General features: G+C 42.9%; 1 protein-coding gene across 4 annotated transcripts in view; it reads right to left on the bottom strand.

The window, feature by feature from the left end:
- Positions 1 to 13,044, bottom strand: part of UBE2V2 (ubiquitin-conjugating enzyme E2 variant 2) — a 69,560-nt gene that overhangs the window by 26,547 nt on the left and 29,969 nt on the right. Inside the window, exon 1 of one of the 4 annotated variants that reach the window (XM_011970490.1) lies at positions 9,659 to 9,753. The exons of the other annotated variants lie outside the window; for them this stretch is intronic. The gene's annotated coding sequence lies outside the window, so the exon portion shown is untranslated. Of the gene's footprint in view, positions 1 to 9,658; positions 9,754 to 13,044 lie in introns of those variants that run through there. 4 annotated transcript variants of the gene reach the window in all.

Here is a 13,044-nt window from a genome sequence, read left to right as displayed (position 1 = left end):
AAAAAAAAAAAAGACCAGCCTGGCCAACATGATGAAACCCTATCTCTACTAAAAATACAAAATTTAGCCAGGCATGGTGGTGCACACCTGTAATCCCAACCAGCAACATGGGATGCTGAGGCAGGAGAATCGCTTGAACCCAGGAGGTGGAGGTTGAAGTGAGCCAAGATCAAGCCCCTGCCTGGAAGACAGAGCAAGACTGTCTCGAAAACAAAAACAAAACAATAAAAGAAAACAAAACAGAGGGGACACTTTCCTAGATTTTAAGACTTCCTCATCAGCTAAAGAAACCATTAAGAAAATACGGAATTAGTGCAGAAATGAACAGACTAATGAAAAAGAAAAGCCCCAAAGCAGACATATCATATATGAAAATGTGCTTTTTAGTAGAGGCAACACTAAAAGTCAGTAAAGAGACTAGAGGCATGACAAGTAAATGCAACCTTGGTTATCAGGAAAAATATTATTGTCATTATTTTGCTTTAAAGAACAGTAGTGGTGAAATCTGAATAGGGCTGGTAGATAACAGTCCTTTCTCAATATTAATTTCCTGGTTTTAACAATTATATTGTAAGAAAATGTCCTAGTTGAAGTATGTAGGGGTGAAGAGACAGTATCTGTTAACTTACTCTTGAATGGTTCCCCCAAAAAACGAAATCGAATGTGGAGGGAGGGGGGAAGAGAGTACACACAAGAGCAAGCAAAAATGTTAAACATTAATATTTGATGGATCTGCATGAAGGTATATGGGAATCCTTCGTACTACTCATGTAACTTTTCTGCAAATCTAAAGTTATTTCAAAAGAGAACAAACAAAAAAAAAGTAGAAAAGGCTAGGCATGGTGGCTCACACTTGTAAACCCAGCACTCTGAGAGGCCAAGGTGGGCCAATCAACTGAGCCCAGGAGCTGAAAACCAGCCTGGGCAACATGGCAAGACCTCATCTCTAAAAAAATACAAAAATTAGCCAGGTGTGGTGGCTGGCACATGCCTGTGGTCCCAGCTATTCAGGAGGCGAGGATCACCTGAGCCCGGGGAGGTCAAGGCTGCAGTGATCTGTGATCACACCACTGCACTCCAGCCTGGGTCACAGAGTGAAACCCTGTCTTAAAAGAGAAAAAAAAAAAAAGTAGGAAAAGTTAATGGTGTTGGAACATTTTACTAATATGGAAAAATAAAATTAGAACCCAATCTGATCTCATAGTATATATAAAAATCAATTATAGGCAGATTAAATGAAAAGATAAGCCACAGACTGAAAAAAGATATGAATAACAAATAGCAGACAAGAATGTTATTCAAAATACAGAAAGAATTCCTCCTAGAAATCAATAAGGAAAAGAAAACCCTAGAGAACAATGAGAACATATTAGGAATAAGGTTTACAGAAAACAGTAATGACCAACAAACATAAAAATATGCTCAACCTCATCAGTAATCAGGGAAACGTAACAGCTTATTCTAGCCACCAAACTGACAAATATTAAGTCTGATAATTCTTTATCTGGGCAAAGATGTAGATATTGGAAGTTCATTCACTGCTGCAGTTAGAATACACTGGTATAGAAGCTCTAAACAAATGTAGTTCTTATACGTATATACATATGTAGCAAAAAGTATAAAGGTGTTAGTGGAAAAGATATTTAAAAATCAGGGTTCGGGCGAGGCACAGTGGCTCACGCCTGTAATCCCAACACTTTAGGAGGCCAAGGCAGGTGGATCACCTGAGGGCAGGAGTTTGACACCAGCCTGGTCAACATGGTAAAACCCATCTCTACTAAAAATACAAACCTGTCTCTACTAAAACTTCTACTGAGGCAGGAGAATCGCATGAGCCCAGGAGGCAGAGGTTGCGGTGAGCTGAGATCATGCCACTGCACTTCAGCCTGGGTGACAGAGCAAGACTCTGTCTCAAAAAAAAAAAATCAGGATTATTGGGCCAGGTGTGCTGGCTCATGCCTGTAATCCCAACACTTTGGGAGACTGAAATGGGCAAATCACTTGAGTTCGACACCAGCCTGGTCAACACTGTGAAACCCTGTCTCTACTAAAAATACAAAAAATTAGCTGGGAGACTGGGCGTGGTAGCTCACGCCTGTAATCCCAGCACTTTGAGAGGCTGAGGCAGGCGGATCATTTGAGGTCAGGAGTTTGAGACCAGCCTGGCCAACATGGTGAAACCCCATCTCTACTAAAAATACAAAAGAATTAGCCAGGCATGGTGTCGTGCGCCTGTAGTCCCAGCTACCTGGGAGGCTGAGGCAGGAGAATCAGTTGAACCCGGGAGGCGGAGGTTGCAGTAAGCCAAGACTGCGCCACTGCACTCCAGCCTGGGAGAGAGAGCAAGACTGCATCTCAAAAAAAAAATAATAATAATAATTAGCTGGGCATGGTGGTATGCACCTGTAGTTCCAGATACTCAGGAGGCTAAGGCGGGAGGATCACTTGAACAGGGAGCAGAGGTTGTAGTAAGCCAAGATCACGCCACTACACTCCATTTTGGGTGACAGAGTCCGACTCTGTCTCAAAATAAATAAATAAATACAAATAATAAAAAATCAGGATACTGATGACCTCTGGGCAAAGAGAAAGTGGCCTAGGACTTAGAAGGGAAAATAGGACTTTAAATGTACTAGAAATGTTCTATTTCCAAAAAACAATATGAAGCAAGAATTTATTAGAATGTGAACAGCCAGGGTGAGTACATGTATATTCACATATTTTTCTGGTGTTTGAAATATTTAAAAAGAAAAGGGAGGATTGGGCGGGTGGAGCCAAAAAAAAGGCGTGGGGAGGACATTACAAAAGAGAGACAGAATGCTGGGCAATGTTTGGGGACTGCAACTGAGTATGAGAGCAAAGAGTCAGAAATGGCCTGGAAGGGGCACCCTTAGCAATTCAGCCTTTATCTGCAGTAATGAGGATTCAAGGAGGACATAAACTTCACTTTGCTGCAACGTGGGAATGGATTGGGAGGTAAGAGGAGGAGAAAAGTATCAGCTGTTATAAAAGACCAAGAAAGAGGATGAAGTGCGAAGCACTCAGTTGACTGAGAAAGTTGTGGTTCATTTTACTGTTGTAATTACTTGGTTTTATTTATTTATTTCCATTTAAACAGCACCAAATGTCTACTGTGAGCCACAGAATTGTGGCTAGGCCCCTGATCTTGCCGTGATAGTCGAAGTCCTGCTCTTGTGGAGCTTAATGTTCAGCAGCGCATCAAGACACAGAAACCACGATTAGAGTAGGAGAAGCGAGAAAAAGGAGGTAACAGCATAAAGTGAGAGTTTTGCTCTACTAAGAACCTAACTAGATGACTGAGCAAAGTGTTTTCTTTTTATACTTTGCATACTTCGACTAAACCATATCAGTGATATATATACAACTTTTTGTCTACCCCAGTATATCTCAATGACCAACACACAAGAGTCTAGCACAGGAAGGCAACCCACTGCCCTGGGTAGAAGAGGCAAAAGAAAGGAGAAATCCTATCGCCTTGCCTCCGTCCCCCACCTCTATCCCTAGTCAGAATTCCTGCTGAAACACATTATTTCTAAAGCCTTAGCCTTTCATAAACTGATTCTAAAAGAAACAATCTATCCCTCTGATGCCCAAAATGTCACTTCCTAAGACTTCATAACCCATATATGTATTTTTCTTTTTAGAGACAGAGTCTTGCTCTTGTCGCCCAGGACAGAGTGCAATGGCACGATCTTGGCTCACTGCAACCTTTGCCTCCGGGTTTCAAGTGATCCTCCTGCCTCAGCCTCCGAAGTAGCTGGGATTACAGGTGCCTGCCACAATGCCTGGCTAATTTTTGTATTTTTAGTAGAGATGGGGTTTCGCCATGTTGGCCAGGCTGGTCTCAAACTCCTGACCTCGTGATCCACCCACCTCGGCCTCCCAAAGTGTTGGGATTACAGGCGTGAGCCACTACACCTGGCCAACCCTTATATATATTATCTGTCATGAGTCAAGAATCTGGATACCACAAATACCCTGAGATTTGATCTGTACATTCTATGCACACAATGAAACATCACATGTACCCCACAAAATATGTAAAATATTACACATCAACATCACTTGAAAAAAGTTTTGAGTCGGCCGGGCGGTGGCTCATGCCTGTAATCCCAGCATTTGGGAGGCCGAGGCGGGTAGATCATGAGATCAGGAGTTCAACACCAGCCTAGCCAAGATGGTGAAACCCCATCTCTACTACAGATACAAAAAATTAGCCGGGCATGGTAGTACGTGCCTGTAATCCAAGCTACTCGGGAGGCTGAGGCAGGAGAATCGCTTGAACCCGGGCGGCAGAGGTTGCAGTGAGCCAAGACCACGCCACTGCACTCCTTCCTCAGCAACAGACTGAGACTCTGTCTCAAAAAAAAAAAAAAAAAAAAAACATATACACACACACACACACACACACTTTTTTTTTGAGTCAAGAATCGTTATACTCTGTACCAAATTAAAGATGGCCACAAATTCTTTGCTTTTCCTCCCACTAATAGGTGAAGTCTGATTTTCCTCCTTAATCTTCCTTCATTTTATTTGGAACACTACTTAAGAACATCATACATGACCCTATCCTAAGATGTTTTTTTAAAAAAATTGGCCAGGTGTAGTGGCTCACGCCTGTAATCTTAACACTTTGGGACACCAAGGTGGGAAGATCGCTTGAGCCCAGGAGTTCAAGACGAGCCTGAACAACATGGCAAAACCCCATCTCTACAAAAAATGCAAAAATTAGTCAGGCGTGGTGGCGCACATCTGTAGTCTGAGCTGCTCTGGAGGTTAACGTAGGAGGATCACTTGAGCCTGGGAGGTAGAGGTTTTCAGTGAGCCATGTTTGTTCACGCCACTGCACTCTAGCCTGGGTGACAGAGTGAGACTCGGTCTTGGAAAATAAAAAAAGAAATTAAAGGCAAAGGGAGAAAAGTAATAATTACAAGGCACACAACTATCAATTTTTTTTTTTTTTTGAAATGGAGTCTCACCCTGTCACCCAGGCTACAGTGCAGTGGCATGATCTCAGCTCACTGCAACTGCCTCCTCATGAGTTTAAGTGATTCTCCTGCTTCAGCCTCCTGAGTAGCTGGGATTACAGGCGCCCACCACAATGCCCGGCTAATTTCCGTATTTTTAGTAGAGACGGGGTTTCATCATGTTTCCAGGCTGGTCTCGAACTCCTGACCTCAAGTGATCCACCCACCTTGGCTTCCCAAAGTGCTGGGATTACAGGCGTGAGCCACTGCGCCAGGCACAGGCTAATTTTTTAAACTATTTTTTAAAACTCTGTATCAGCTGGGCGCAGTGGCTCACGCCTATAATCCCACACTTTGGGTGGCCAAGGGGGTGGACCACTTGAGGTCAGGAGTTCAAGAGGAGCCTAGCCAACACAGTAAAAGCCCCTTTCTACCAAAAATACAAAAATTAGCTGGTCATGGTGGCACATGCCTGTATGCCCAACTATTCGGGAGGCTGAGGCAGGAGAATTGCTTGAACCCCAGAGGCGGAGGTTGCGGTGAGCTGAGATAGTGGCACTGCACTCCAGCCTGGGTGACAGAGCAAGAACCTGTCTCAAAAAACAAAAACCCTGCCAGGCGCAGTGGCTCACACCTGTCATCCCAGCACTTTGGGAGGCCGAGGCGAGCAGATCACCTGAGGTTGGGAGTTCTAGACCAGCCTGACCAACATGGAGAAACCCCATCTCTACTAAAAATACAAAAAATTAGCCTGGCGTGGTGGTGCGTGCCTGTAGTCCCAGCTCCTGCAGAGGTTGAGGCAGGAGAATCACCTGAACCTGGGAGGTGGACGCTGCAGTGAGCCAAGATCATGCCACTGCACTCCAGCCTGGGAGACAGAATGAGACCCAGTCTCAAAAAAAAAAAAAAAAGCACACACACATATATACACACACACACACATATATACACACATATATATACATACACATATATGTATACACACACACATATAAAAAACAAGAATTTTTAAATATGTAGTATGATTTGACTTAAATGCTACTGTGTGAAATTTCCCCCCAGGACAAAACACCAGGGCGCAGAATGTCTGCAGAGTGCTGTGAGCCATCCTCCACCCTCCAGACCCAGGCGCACCCCTCCTCCCCTTGAAGCTGCACAGGCCTTCCCACCTGTTTTATCAATAGAATAGGGAAGCAGTGGCAGGGCGTGGTGGCTCATGCCTGTAATCCCAGCACTTTGGGAGGCCAAGGTGGGCAGATCACCTGAGGTTAGGAGTTTGTGACCAGCCTGTCCAACATGGTGAAACCCCATCTCTACTAAAAATACAAAAAAAAAATTAGCTGGGTATGGTGGTGCACACCTGTAGTCCAGCTACTTTGGAGGCTGAGGCACAAGAATCGCTTGAACCTGGGAGGCAGAAGTAGCAGTGAGCCGAGACTGTGCCACTGCACTACAGCCTGGGTGACACAGTGAGACTCTGCCTCCAAAAAAAGAATAAACAGGGAAGCAGCAACGCTAGGCCAGTTCTGGCACTCGCTTGTAAGAGGAATGCTAACTTCTGCTTTCGTTCTTTTGGAAGACAACTGTCATGCAAGAATTCTGAACACCCTGACACCACCAGGATGTGAGGAAGTCCTAACTGGCCACGTGCAGAGGCTGCAGGGAGGGGGAGCAAGGCGTCCTAGGCAATAAGCCTATCCCTTCACCAGCTTGATGCAACCACATGAGTGACTCTAAGTGAAACCAGCAGAACCACCCAGTCAACTCCCATATTATGAGAAAAAAATCAGTCATCGTTTGAAGCCACAGAATTTTGATATAATTTGTTACACAGCAATAGATAAATGAAGGGAGGGGGGTTGGAAAAGCAATCTGAACAAAAATGTTTATTTGGCAGTGCAAAAACTTAAAGAAGTCAATTGGTATACATTCAGGCAAACTATGTCACATAATTTAAAACATTATATAAGGTCATTTAAACTACATGAATTATATTAATTGTGTATAAGTTAAAAAAAAAAAAAAAAAGGAGTGGGGGAGACCTAATAGCAACACATATATTTTGATCATAATTATAAAAAAACTCTCATATATACAACAGTATGGATCCAAAGACAACCTACAATTGACATTTTAAATTCATTGGGACTGTGGAATCTTTCAAAAAAGAAAACAGGACGAGTGCGGTGGCTCACGTCTGTAATCCCAGCACTTTGGAAAGCCGAGGCAGGGGGATCACGAGGTCAGGAGTTCCAGACCAGCCTGGCCAACATAGTGAAACCCCATCTCTACTAAAAATACAAAAAAATTAGCCAGACACGGTGGCGGGAACCTGTAATTCCAGCTACTCGGGAGGCTGAGGCAGGAGAATCGCTTGAACCCAGGAGGTGGAGGTTGCAGTGAGCCAAGATGGCGCCACTGCACTCCAGCCCGGTGACAGTGCGAGACTCCGTCTCCAAAAAAACAGAGGTCAAATATGAAGATAGAATAAAAACAGTGGTTACCAAGGTTGGGGCTGGAAAGGAAATAGGGAGCTGTAGATCAATGGATACAAAATAGCAGGTATGTAGGATGAACAAGTCTGCAGATCTAATGTTCTGCAGAACAGCCTTGAGGACTTCCTTCATTTTTTTGGCAACAGGGTCTCCCTCTATTGCCCAGGCTAGAGCACAGTGGCTCAATCAAAGCTCACTGCAGCCTCGTCCACCTGGACTCAAGCAATCCTCCCACCTTAGCCTCCCAAGTAGCTAGGACTATAGGCGCGTGCCAACATGTGAGGTAATTTTTGTATTTTTTGTAGAGAGGGAGTTTTGTCATGTTGCCCAGGCTGGTCTTGAACTCCTGGGCTCAAATGATCGGCCCGCCTCAGCCTCCCAAAGTGCTAGGATTACAGATATGAGCCCGCATCCAGCCATGAGGACTTTTAGTAAGAGTTTGCTATGGTCAGGATTTTTGCTCTTGCCACAGGAAGGAAAAACAGGTAACTGTAAGATGATGGATACGTTAATTTGATTCACTACAGTAACCATTTTACTATACGTCTCATAACGTGATATATATACCTTAAACACACACAATAAATTTTATTTTAAAAAAACAAGAAATGAGCCAGGTGTGGTGGCTCATGCCCATAGTCCCAGCACTTTGGGAGGTCAAGGCAGGAGGATCACTTAAGTCCAGGAGTTCGAGAACAGCCTGGCCAACATGGTGAAACCCCATCTCTGCTAAAAATACAAAAATTAGCCAGCGTGGTGGTGAAAGCCTATAATCCCAGTTACTCAGGTGGCAGAGGCAGGAGAATCACTTGAATCCGGGAGGCAGAGGTTGCAATGAGCTGACATCACACCACTGCACTCCAGCCTGGGCAACAGAGACAGTCTCAGGAAAAAAAAAAGAAAAAGAAAAAAAAAATCACTGAGTCTTTCTGCCTTATAAAGTTGTTAGAATATTTGAAGACACTAAGAAAAGTCAAGTCTTTTCAAGCAAATGAGTCCTTCATGTGATAACTTTATTCTGCCTTGTGCTCTGGATGGTATGCCCCTGCTCCTTTCAAGGCATCCTCGGTGGAATTCCTTGCTGAGTGGGTCTGCCATCCTATCCGCTTTTAACATTCATCCAGCAAAGTATTGAGTGTGAATCATAAGCCCCATCACAGTTCTACACTCAGGAAAACTGTTCCAGAATCCTAACTGGGCCCATAACCCCACTGGCTGTTTCAAAAACATCAGTTACAACCCCACTCTCAAGAACACTATTTGTTGACATTAATAATGTCAATAATCTCAATAATACACAATTATTGACATCAAAGCATATGCTGGGGTGTGTGTGCATGGGTGTCTGTGTGTTTGTTTTGAGACAGGGACTCTGTCGCCATGGCTGAAGTGCAGTGGTGCAATCATGGCTCACTACAGCCTCAAACTCCTAGGCCTTCCATGTCAGCCTCCAGAGTAGCTGGGACTGCAGGCATGCACCGCCACATCCAGCTAATTTTTTAAACATTTTTAGTAGAGACAAGGTCTTGCTAGGTTGCCCAGGCTGGTCGCAAACTCCCAGGCTCAAGGGGTCCTCCTGCCTCAGCCTCCCAAAGTGCTGAGACTATAGGTGTGAGCCCCATGCCCAGCTACATTTTTTCTGAACTTTAAAATTGAAATACATCCATCATTCAGACACTGTGAATTTATACAAATAGATTTAATATTAAAAACTATATTTACATAATTCACCAAAAAACATCAGAAGGTGATATTCTTTTGCTGAAGTGAAGGTTTACCAGATAAACCAATTTTCAACTTTAGCCTCCAAAATATTTCAAAAATTTGTATGAGATTAAAAACATATTTCAATAGAACACATTTAAGTTTAAATTGATCACAACTGTTTAGTATTCAGATAATAAATAACACATGTCAGTATGTTTGTAGAATCCAGTATTTGAAATCTATTATATATTCACCTCAATGTGGGCATCTTAACAGTTTTTTTTTAAATACTGTCTTTCATCAAATCTAAGATGGCATAACCAATTACATGATACTATAATTTTAAAAAATTTTTAAACTCTACCAATTAAACTATAACACATATATCCATTTTGGATATTTAAATGTTTTAGAATTGATGAAATATAGTAGATAAAAATGTAATTTATAAAAACAAAATTTACTCACACCTGTAATCCCAGCACTTTGGGAGGCCAAGGCAGGTAGATCACGAGGTCAGGAGATTGAGACCATCCTGGCTAACATGGTAAAACCCCGCCTCTACTAAAAATACAAAAAAATGAGCCAGGAGTGGTGGCATGCATCTCTACTCGGGAGGCTGAGGCAGAAGAATCACTTGAACTTGGGAGGTGGAGGTTGCAGTGAGCCAAGATCACATCACTGCACTCCAGCCTGGGTGACAGAGCGAGACTCCATCTCAAAAAAGAAAAAAAAAAAAAATTCAAGTCAAACTTTGTATATCTGAAGCATCTGTACTACACTTTCAAACACAAGTGGAAAAACCTCTGGATTAGAGGATTTCCAAAGTATTTCAATGCTGTGGTGTGGAGAACACATTATATACAGGAGAAATTAATCATACTACTGTTATTCTTTAGGTTGTAACCAAAACCACCCTGCCCCTAGCCACCGCCAAAAAATCACCACCTATATGAAGAGTTCATTTAGAATCTATTTGTTAGATACTAACTCAGCTAGATAAGGGGAAAATAAGCAGCTTCATGATTTTAGATTTAATGAATATATGTGACTAAAATATTATTTTAGTAGTTTTACTTCAGAAAAGCAAACTAAAAATAAGACAGTGAAATATTACAGTCTACAAAAAGGAAAGGCTGGTTTTTTTAGCAGAGGGAGGAGATTGTTTCTTTGTTTTGAGAGAGAGTCTTGCTCTGTCACCCAGGCTGGAGTGCAGTGGCACCATCTCAGCTCCCTGAAACCTCTGCCTCCTGGATTCAAGGGCTTCTCCTGGCTCAGCTTCCCAAGTAGGTGGGATTACAGGTGCCTGCCACCACACCTGGCTAATTTTTATTTTTGTGTTTTCGGGTTTTTTTCTTTTTTTTTTTTTTTCGAGACAGAGTCTTGCTCTGTGGCCCAGGCTGGAGGACAATGGTGCAATCTCAGCTCACTGCAACCTCCACTTCCCAGGTTCAAGTGATTCTCCCGCCTCAGCCTGCCAAACAGCTGAGACTACAGGCATGTACCACCACTCCTGGCTAATTTTTGTATTTTTAGTAGAGACGGGGTTTCACCATGTTGGCCAGGCTGGTCTCAAACTCCTGACTTCAAATGATCCGCCCACCTCAGCCTCCCAAGTAGCTGGGACCACAGGCATGCACCACCATACCTAGCTAATTATTTTTGTATTTTTTTAGTGAGACGGGGTTTCACCATGTTGGCCAGGCTGGTCTCAAACTCCTGACTTCAAATGATCCGCCCACCTCAGCCTCCCAAAGTGCTGGGATTTCAGGAGTGAGCCGCCATGCCTAGCCAGTTTTTGTTTTGTTTTTTGTTTTTGAGACAGGGTCTCACTCTGTCACCCAGGCTGGAGTGCACAATCTCAGCTCACTGCAACCTCCACCTCCCAGCCTTAAGCAATTCTCCCACCTCAGCCCCGCAAGTAGCTGGGACCATAGGCGCATGCCACCACATTCAGCTAATTTTTGTACTTTTAGTAGAGATGGGGTTTCGTCATGTTGCCCAGGCTGGTCTCGAACTCCTGGGCTCAAGTGATCCGCCCGCCTAGGCCTCCCAACGTGCTGGGATTAGAAGCATGAGCCACTGCGCCCAGCCTGAAAAGCTAGGTTTTACTTGAGCCATTTATTTTCTCATTATTAAATCCCTGACACAGAAAGACACTGTACCACAGAAAATGATGACACAACAGGCACTCGATAAACACCTGGTGAATTTATGGCAAATGCTTGCTTTTAATCTTTCTCTCAATATATACAAACTGACAGCAGATGCTGCTGATACTGAACACAGAATTCTTTCCCCAGGACATTACTATCTAGTGGGGAAGACAACCATGTAAGTGAATACATTCAAATATAATGCAGCAAGTTATTGCAGAAGATTTCACCTGGATACACTACAGATATCCCAATGAGATAAGCCAATGAATGTAGTAGTTACTTCACATTCTCCAGTAAGGTAGCTAAGAATGTTTATTGCAGAACTATGAAGGGAGACTTCTCTTAGAATACACTAGAGAGTGGAAGAAAGTTAAATAAGCTAATATATTCTGGTTCCTCTCTAGTTTTAATTTCTAAGTAAAATTAGGATGGCATGCACTTTAAAAGATGTGAGGTCTTCTGACAGAGACTATTAAATGGGCATAACTGCTCACCTGTGAGTCCAGGAAGCTGTAGCTGGCTTCTAGTCAGAAAGCCATATTAAGCAAAATAAACAGTTATCTCTCCATATCACTGTTTATGAGGTAAAAACCTGAGAAAACCAAAGACTTCTCAATAACATAAGTATCTCCTCTGAGGACATAACAATTTACATCAGTACTGTTTTGTAAACAACAATCAATAATTTAGGTAGCAGATGACACTGGCATGAAGAGCAGTACACCAAGCAACGCACTGTCTGTACTTTTCGAGAACATTCCAATCCATAAATTGAAAAACCTCTGGCATAATTATACTACTTCCAAAGAATAAACTGTTTACAGTATGCGTGGTATCTGGCTATTGAACTTTTTTTAGTGAGATTAAACTTCACCTGGCAAGGTGAAGCTCAGACTCCTGCCCTTCTGTCATTCAGTAATCATAACTAGAGCATCAACTAACTCACAGTATTTCATGGAGTTGTTTTTATTCATTTATATTTTAGTTTCTGATCATATTCTGCATGAAACATGGTTCTCTGATGTTTGTGTGTTCATTTTAGAGACAGGGTCTTAACTCTGTTGCCCAGGCTGGAGGGCAGTGGTATAAACATGTCTCACTGCAGCCTCGAACTCCTGGGCACAAGTGATCCTCCTGCCTTAGCCTCCTCAGGAGCTGGAACTACAGGCACACACCACTATGCCCAGCTAATTTTTTTCTTTTTTTGTAGCGACAGGGTCTCGGTATGTTGCCCAGGCTGCTCTCGAACTCCTGACCTCAAGTGATCTGCCTACCTTGGCCTCCTACTGCACCCGGCCTGAAACATTATTGTTTTTAAAACAAAGAACCAGTTAGGTGATGAGCTACATACAAAAAGCCAGAATCTGCATTTTAATGAAGTAGAAAAAAATAAAGTGGTCTTCATCAAAATTTTAAACTTTTGGGTTTCAAAGGACAACATCAAGAAAGTGAAGACAATCTACAGAATGAAAGAAAATATTTGCAAATCATGTATCTGATAACAGACTTGTATCCAGAATATATAAAGGTCTCCAATAACTCAACAATAAAAAGACAAACAGGCAGGGCGCGGTGGCTCAAGCCTGTAATCCCAGCACTTTGGGAGGCTGAGTCGGGCGGATCACGAGGTCAGGAGATCGAGACCATCCTGGCTAACACGGTGAAACCCCGTCTCTACTAAAAAATACAAAAAAT

Source organism: Mandrillus leucophaeus, unplaced genomic scaffold, assembly GCF_000951045.1.
Source record: "Mandrillus leucophaeus isolate KB7577 unplaced genomic scaffold, Mleu.le_1.0 Scaffold1205, whole genome shotgun sequence".
In the NCBI taxonomy this organism is placed as follows: Eukaryota; Metazoa; Chordata; class Mammalia; order Primates; family Cercopithecidae; genus Mandrillus; species Mandrillus leucophaeus.
The sequence above is the reverse complement of the archived record's forward strand: the minus strand, read 5'-3'. Positions and strand labels throughout refer to the sequence as shown.